Raw genomic sequence first — 7,125 nt, forward strand, 5'->3', positions numbered from 1 at the left:
TCTAATCTTTATAAAACGTTGATAATAAAGGTAATTTCTACACTTGTGTATTTTCCATTATTTCAGAATTCTTCCTATCTTCACAGTTGAAGCTTGATTTCTTCAGGATGTTTGGATCTTTGAACCTCACCTATATACAAGGTGCCAGGTAGTGAAGCAACTTTCCCATTTTGTGAATATATTCTTGTGAAAAGATATAAAGAAATTCCATTAACCGGAGGTGAGATGCTAATTTGCATTTTGATGGTGTTATGTATGTAATAACTCGATAGACTGAATACTGTAAACTAACACAGGTACAAACCTGGCTCTGCTTTATTAGGGTCCAAAGTGATTACATTACATGATGGCTTGCATTTTATACCTGGGCAGCACACACGTGCGAACAGCCCAATGACCTCCGACAGTCGCGCCACCTGGTGGCTAGTAACCCCAAGCATACATACATGACAGATGGCTCATCTTTGCTTAGAATTTGGTGATGTTTGTAAATCTGTTAACGCTTACAATTTCCCCTGTATCTTGTCCTTTTGATTTGGAGACGTTTTGCACTGTTGGTTTTCCTTCGGCTGAAATTCTAACAGCACTTCAACATTCCTGAAAGGTTGACATTTGACTTTGTTTTGGTTTCTTGCCTTTCATGAGAAGAGTCTTGCTGTTTTTTTCTCCAGTGATGCAGAGCTGACTTCAGTTGTGCTGGAATATTTACTTGTGTTGTATAAATTGCTTGTTTATGTTAACAGCATTTAGCCACTGGTTTTCTATTTGGTTTCCTTTGTGATCAAGCCCCTTTACTTTTCTCTACTGCTTTTGGGTTTAATTATGACAAACTGCGTTGGATGTCCAGTTTCTATCATGTTTCAATGACTCAGGAGTTTGATCTCCTGAACTATGGACAAATATGTTGATCTTTTTCTTCTACATGTATACCTTTTGTTCCATTAATAACATTGAATATCATGAACATAGTTATTGTAAGGGTTTATACAATATTTGTACCATTAAAGTACTACAAATTCATGAAAAGGCAGTTCATGAAACAACCTCAAAGCCTGGCGTAACCCTCACTGTACAATTACCATCAAGCCAGGGGACCAGCCCTGGTTAAATGAGGAGTGTAGAAGAGCAACGTACCTAAAAATGAGGTGCCAAATTGGTGAAGCTACAACACAGGACTACATACATGCTAAACAGCGGAAGCAGCAGAAATAAAAAATATACACAAAACCCAGAGGATGTGTGAATGATTGAAGCAGAATAGCAGTGCGGGAGGGAAGCATCGAAAAATTGGCAAAGTACTGAGAGATGAAACTGAAAGAGCTCTCAGCATTTTAGCAGACTCGACTTGAAACATATGGTCTGGATTTTCGGCTCATTTGTGCCTCGGTTAGCACTGCGGCAGGGCGTGGAATGCTGTTTTTGGACGTTATGCCAGGCATCCAGCATTTACTGCCCGGCCGGAAGATTCGGCTATTGGTTTGCACCGCCGCAAAAACTTACTGCCCCGCTCTGCATTTTTAGCGTAATGATGACGTCAATCATTGTGCAATGCTGCGCTAGCCTTAACACCTCATTTAATACCCGTCCCGGGAAACCACTGAAAATACCAAGTGGTCTTGGGTGCAGCAGGCGGTTTTGGCAGCATTTTTAAATGGAGGGATGAGGATCGTACATCGCAGGCCATATTGACTACAACAGTTGTGCACATAATGCTGTGTGAAGCTCCAACTTGCAACCTTCACTTTTATGTGTCATCACAGTGCCCTTACAACTTCAGTGAGAAAATTTAATGGGGGCATTACTAGTTTGCCAGTGTATCATGCTCCATGCTATTGCCAGGCTAGAGAAAGGACTCTTCCATGTCGGTCCACGGATGATGAGAGGCCGAAGACGTCCAGGGCAGAGGGCTTACACCCCATGGGTTTAGTCACCAACGCTCGGACCTCCAGCTCTCTGAGGAGCAGTGTGTGAGAAGGCTGCGCTTCCGAAAGGAAGTGCTGACAGAGATATGCCATCTCCTACAGGCTGACCGATGCCTGCACTGCTCTGGAGGCAGCCTTCAATACTCCCCTCAACAGATATCTGAATTAATTGTGGTGTGCTGCATGTTGCACAGCTTGGCCATCAGGAGGGGCCAGGCATTGCCAGTGGGGATTGCATGCCCACCTCAGGAGGAGGAGGTTGATGTAGAGGAACCTGGCGAGGCCCCCATTGGATAGCCACCCCATCCACAAGGGAGGCAGTGTGGATATGCTGCTGGACCAACACTCGCATGTCGCCAGCTTGTAGTGGACCAGTTCTCCTAAATGGAAGAAACTGAGGGATGGAGCTAATACTGGACACGCTATGTGCCCCCATAAAGGCACATCTCCAGTGAACGTTGGAATGATGCACAAGACACCCATGACAAACGATAAGTCATAAATGTTACTGTAACAAAGTTACAAAAACAACCCCCACCAAAATAAAACCATACAATACACAACGTTATGTTGCAGGGCACTAAACAACAATGAAACTTCTTTACTGCTGCAAGTTTTGGCTCAGGCGCACAAAGTGCGTTGTGTAATGCCTGACTTAACGCCAACGCTCCTCCAACTTACATTTTCATCGAAACTTGTAGTCGGAGGCGCAAACTATTTTCAGGCACTAACTTTAACGCCCCGGCGCGATTAACGCCCCGAAATCCAAAAAGCCCCAAATCCAGCCCATTGAAACAAAAGGACAAAGGTTGACCAGCAATAAAAGTTCTCAATTCGGGGAAAGACAATTTTACTAAACTGAGATGTGATTTAGCCAAAGTGGACTGAAAACAGTTACTAGAAGGTAAATTAGTGTCAGAGCAGTGGGAGGCTTTCAAGGAGAAGATTGTGAAGGTTCAGAGCAAGTATGTTCCCTTAAAGAGCAAGGCTAGGTCTAACAAATCTGGAGTCCCCTGGATGTCAAGGGGCATACAGCGTAGGATAAAGAAAAAAAGGGAGGCTTATGAGCGGTACCAAGGGCTCAGTACTGCAGAAAATATAGAGGTGTGGTGACATTAAAAAGAAAATTAGGAAAGCAAAGAGTGAAAATGAAAATATATTTGCAAGTAAAATCAAGGAAAATCCAAAAATGTTTTATTAAGAGCAAGAAGATAACTAAAGAAAAAGTAGGGCCTATTCGGGACCGTAAAGGTAATCTGTGTGTGGAGGCGGAAGATGTGAGTATGGTTCTTAATGAATACTTTGCATCTGTTTTCACAAAAGAGAGAGCCGATGCAGGCGTTGCAATCAGGGAGGAGGAGTATGATATTGGATGAAATAAACAAAGTGAGAAAGGAAGTATTAAGTGGTTTAGCATCGTTGAAAGTGGATAAATCCCCAGGCCCGGATGAAATGTATACCAGGCTGTTACGAGAAGCAAGAGAGGAAATAGTAGAGGCTCTGACCATCATTTTCAAATCCTCTCTGGCTACAGGTGTGCTGCCGGATGACTGCTAATGTTGTACCTTTGTTTAAAAAGGGAGAAAGCGATAGACCTAGTAATTACAGGACAGTCGACCTAACTTCGGTGGTGGGAAAATTATTGGAAAAAATTTTGAAGAACACGATAAATCTTCATTTAGAAAGACACGGATTTGTTAAGGAAGGTCATGTCTGACTAACTTGATTGAATTTTTTGAGGAGGTAACAAAGAGGGTTGATGAGGGTAGTGTTTTTTTATGTAGTGTAAGTGGATTTTAGCAAGGCTTTTGATAAGACCATACATGGCAGACTGGTCACAAAAGTAAAATCCCATGGGATCCAAGGTAAAGTGACAAGTTGGATCCAAAATTGGCTCAGAGGCAGGAAGCAAATGGTAATGGTCGATGGGTGTTTTTGTGACCGGAAGGGTTCCACAAGGCTCAGTAGTAGGTCCCTTGCTTTTTATGGTATATATTAATGATTTAGACTTGAATGTAGGGTGTTTGATTAAAAAGTTTTCAGATATTACAAAAATTGACAGTGTGGTTGATAATGAAGAAGAAAGCTGCAGATTGCAGGAAGATATCAATGAACTGGTCAAGTGGCCAGAACAGTGGAAAATGGAAGTATATCCAGAGAAGTGTGAGGTAATGCATTTGAGGAGGGCTAACACGGCAAGGGTATACACAGTAAATGGTAGTATACTGAGAAGTGTAGAGGAACAGACAGACCTTGGAGTGCAAGTCCACAGATCCCTGAAGGTAGCAGGACAGGTAACATAGAAACATAGAAAATAGGTGCAGGAGTAGGCCGTTCGGCCCTTCTAGCCTGCACCGCCATTCAATGAGTTCATGGCTGAACATGCAACTTCAGTACCCCATTCCTGCTTTCTTGCCATACCCCTTGATCCCCCTACTAGTAAGGACTACAGCTAACTCCCTTTTGAATATATTTAGTGAATTGGCCTCAACAACTTTCTGTGGTAGAGAATTCCACAGGTTCACCACTCTCTGGGTGAACAGGTTTCTCCTCATCTCGGTCCGAAATGGCTTACCCCTTATCCTTAGACTGTGACCCCTGGTTCTGGGAACATTCTTCCTGCATCTAACCTGTCTAAACCCGTCAGAATTTTAAACGTTTCTATGAGATCCCCTCTCATTCTTCTGAACTCCAGTGAATACAAGCCCAGTTGATCCAATCTTTCTTGATATGTCAGTCCCGCCATCCCGGGAATCAGTCTGGTGAACCTTCGCTGCACTCCCTCAATAGCAAGAATGTCCTTCTTCAAGTTAGGAGACCAAAACTGTACACAATACTCCAGGTGTGGCCTCACCAAGGCCCTGTACAACTGTAGTAACACCTCCCTGCCCCTGCACTCAAATCCCCTCGCTGTGAAGGCCAACATGCCATTTGCTTTCTTAACCACCTGCTGTACCTGCATGCCAACCTTCAATGACTGATGTACCATGACACCCAGGTCTCGTTTTACCTCCCCTTTTCTTAATCTGTCGCCATTCAGATAATAGTCTGTCTCTGTTTTTACCACCAAAGTGGATAACCTCACATTTATCCACATTATACTTCATCTGCCATGCATTTGCCCACTCACCTAACCTATCCAAGTCACTCTGCAGCCTCATAGCATCCTCCTCGCAGCTCACACTGCCATCCAACTTAGTGTCATCCGCAAATTTGGAGATATTACATTTAATCCCCTCGTCTAAATCATTAATGTACAATGTAAACAGCTGGGGCCCCAGCACAGAACCTTGCGGTACCCCACTAGTCACCGCCTGCCATTCTGAAAAGTACCCATTTATTCCTACTCTTTGCTTCCTGTCTGCCAACCAGTTCTCAATCCACGTCAGCACACTACCCCCAATCCCATGTGCTTTAACTTTGCACATTAATCCCTTGTGTGGGACCTTGTCGAAAGCCTTCTGAAAGTCCAAATACACCCCATCAACTCATTCTCCCTTGTCCACTCTACTGGAAACATCCTCAAAAAATTCCAGAAGATTTGTCAAGCATGATTTCCCTTTCACAAATCCATGCTGACTTGGACCTATCATGTCACCTCTTTCCAAATGTGCTGCTATGACATCCTTAATAATTGATTCCATCATTTTACCCACTACCGATGTCAGGCTGACCGGTCTATAATTCCGTTTTCTCTCTCCCTCCTTTTTAAAAATTGGGTTACATTGGCTACCCTCCACTCCATAGGATCTGATCCAGAGTCTATGGAATGTTGGAAAATGACTGTCAATGCATCTGCTATTTCCAAGGCCACCTCCTTAAGTACTCTGGCATGCAGTCCATCAGGCCCTGGGGATTTATCGGCCTTCAATCCCATCAATTTCCCCAACACAATTTCTCGACTAATAAGGATTTCCCTCAGTTCCTCCTTCTTACTAGACCCTCTGACCCCTTTTATATCCAGAAGGTTGTTTGTGTCCTCCTTAGTGAATACCGAACCAAAGTACTTGTTCAATTGGTCTGCCATTTCTTTGTTCCCCATTATGACTTACCATGATTCTGACTGCAGGGGACCTACATTTGTCTTTACTAACCTTTTTCTCTTTACATATCTATAGAAACTTTTGCAGTCCATCTTAATGTTCCCTGCAAGCTTCCTCTCATACTCTATTTTCCCTGCCCTAATCAAACCCTTTGTCTTCCTCTGCTGAGTTCTAAATTTCTCCCAGTCCCCGGGTTCGCTGCTATTTCTGGCCAATTTGTATGCCACTTCCTTGGCTTTAATACTATCCCTGATTTCCCTTGATAGTCACGGTTGAGCCACGTTCCCTTTTTTATTTTTATGCCAGACAGGGATGTACAATTGTTGTAGTTCATCCATGCGGTCTCTAAATGTCTGCCATTGCTCATCCACAGTCAACCCCTTAAGTATCATTCGCCAATCTATCCTAGCCAATTCACGCCTCATACCTTCAAAGTTACCTTTCTTTAAGTTCTGGACCATGGTCTCTGAATTAACTGTTTCATTCTCCATCCTAATGTAGAATTCCACCATATTATGGTCACTCTTCCCCAAGGGGCCTCGCACAACAAGATTGCTAATTAATCCTCTCTCATTACACAATACCCAGTCTAAGATGGCCTCCCCCCTAGTTGGTTCCACGACATATTGGTCTAGAAAACCATCCCTTATGCACTCCAGGAAATCCTCCTCCACCGTACTGTTTCCAGTTTGATTCGTCCAATCTATATGCATATTAAAGTTACCCATGATAACTGTTGCACCTTTATTGCATGCACCCCTAATTTCATGTTTGATGCCCTCCCCAACATCACTACTACTGTTTGGAGGTCTGTACACAACTCCCACTAACGTTTTTTGCCCTTTGGTGTTCTGCAGCTCTACCCATATAGATTCCACATCATCCAAGCTAATGTCCTTCCTAACTATTGCATTAATCTCCTCTTTAACCAGCAATGCTACCCCACCTCCTTTTCCTTTTATTCTATCCTTCCTGAATGTTGAATACCCATGGATGTTGAGTTCCCAGCCCTGACCATCCTGGAGCCACATCTCCGTAATCCCAATCACATCATATTTGTTAACATCTATTTACACAGTTAATTCATCCACCTTATTGTGGATACTCCTTGCATTAAGACACAAAGCATTCAGGCTTGTTTTTTTAACACCCTTTGTCCT

This window comes from Pristiophorus japonicus, chromosome 15 (assembly GCF_044704955.1).
Source record: "Pristiophorus japonicus isolate sPriJap1 chromosome 15, sPriJap1.hap1, whole genome shotgun sequence".
Classification (NCBI taxonomy): Eukaryota; Metazoa; Chordata; class Chondrichthyes; family Pristiophoridae; genus Pristiophorus; species Pristiophorus japonicus.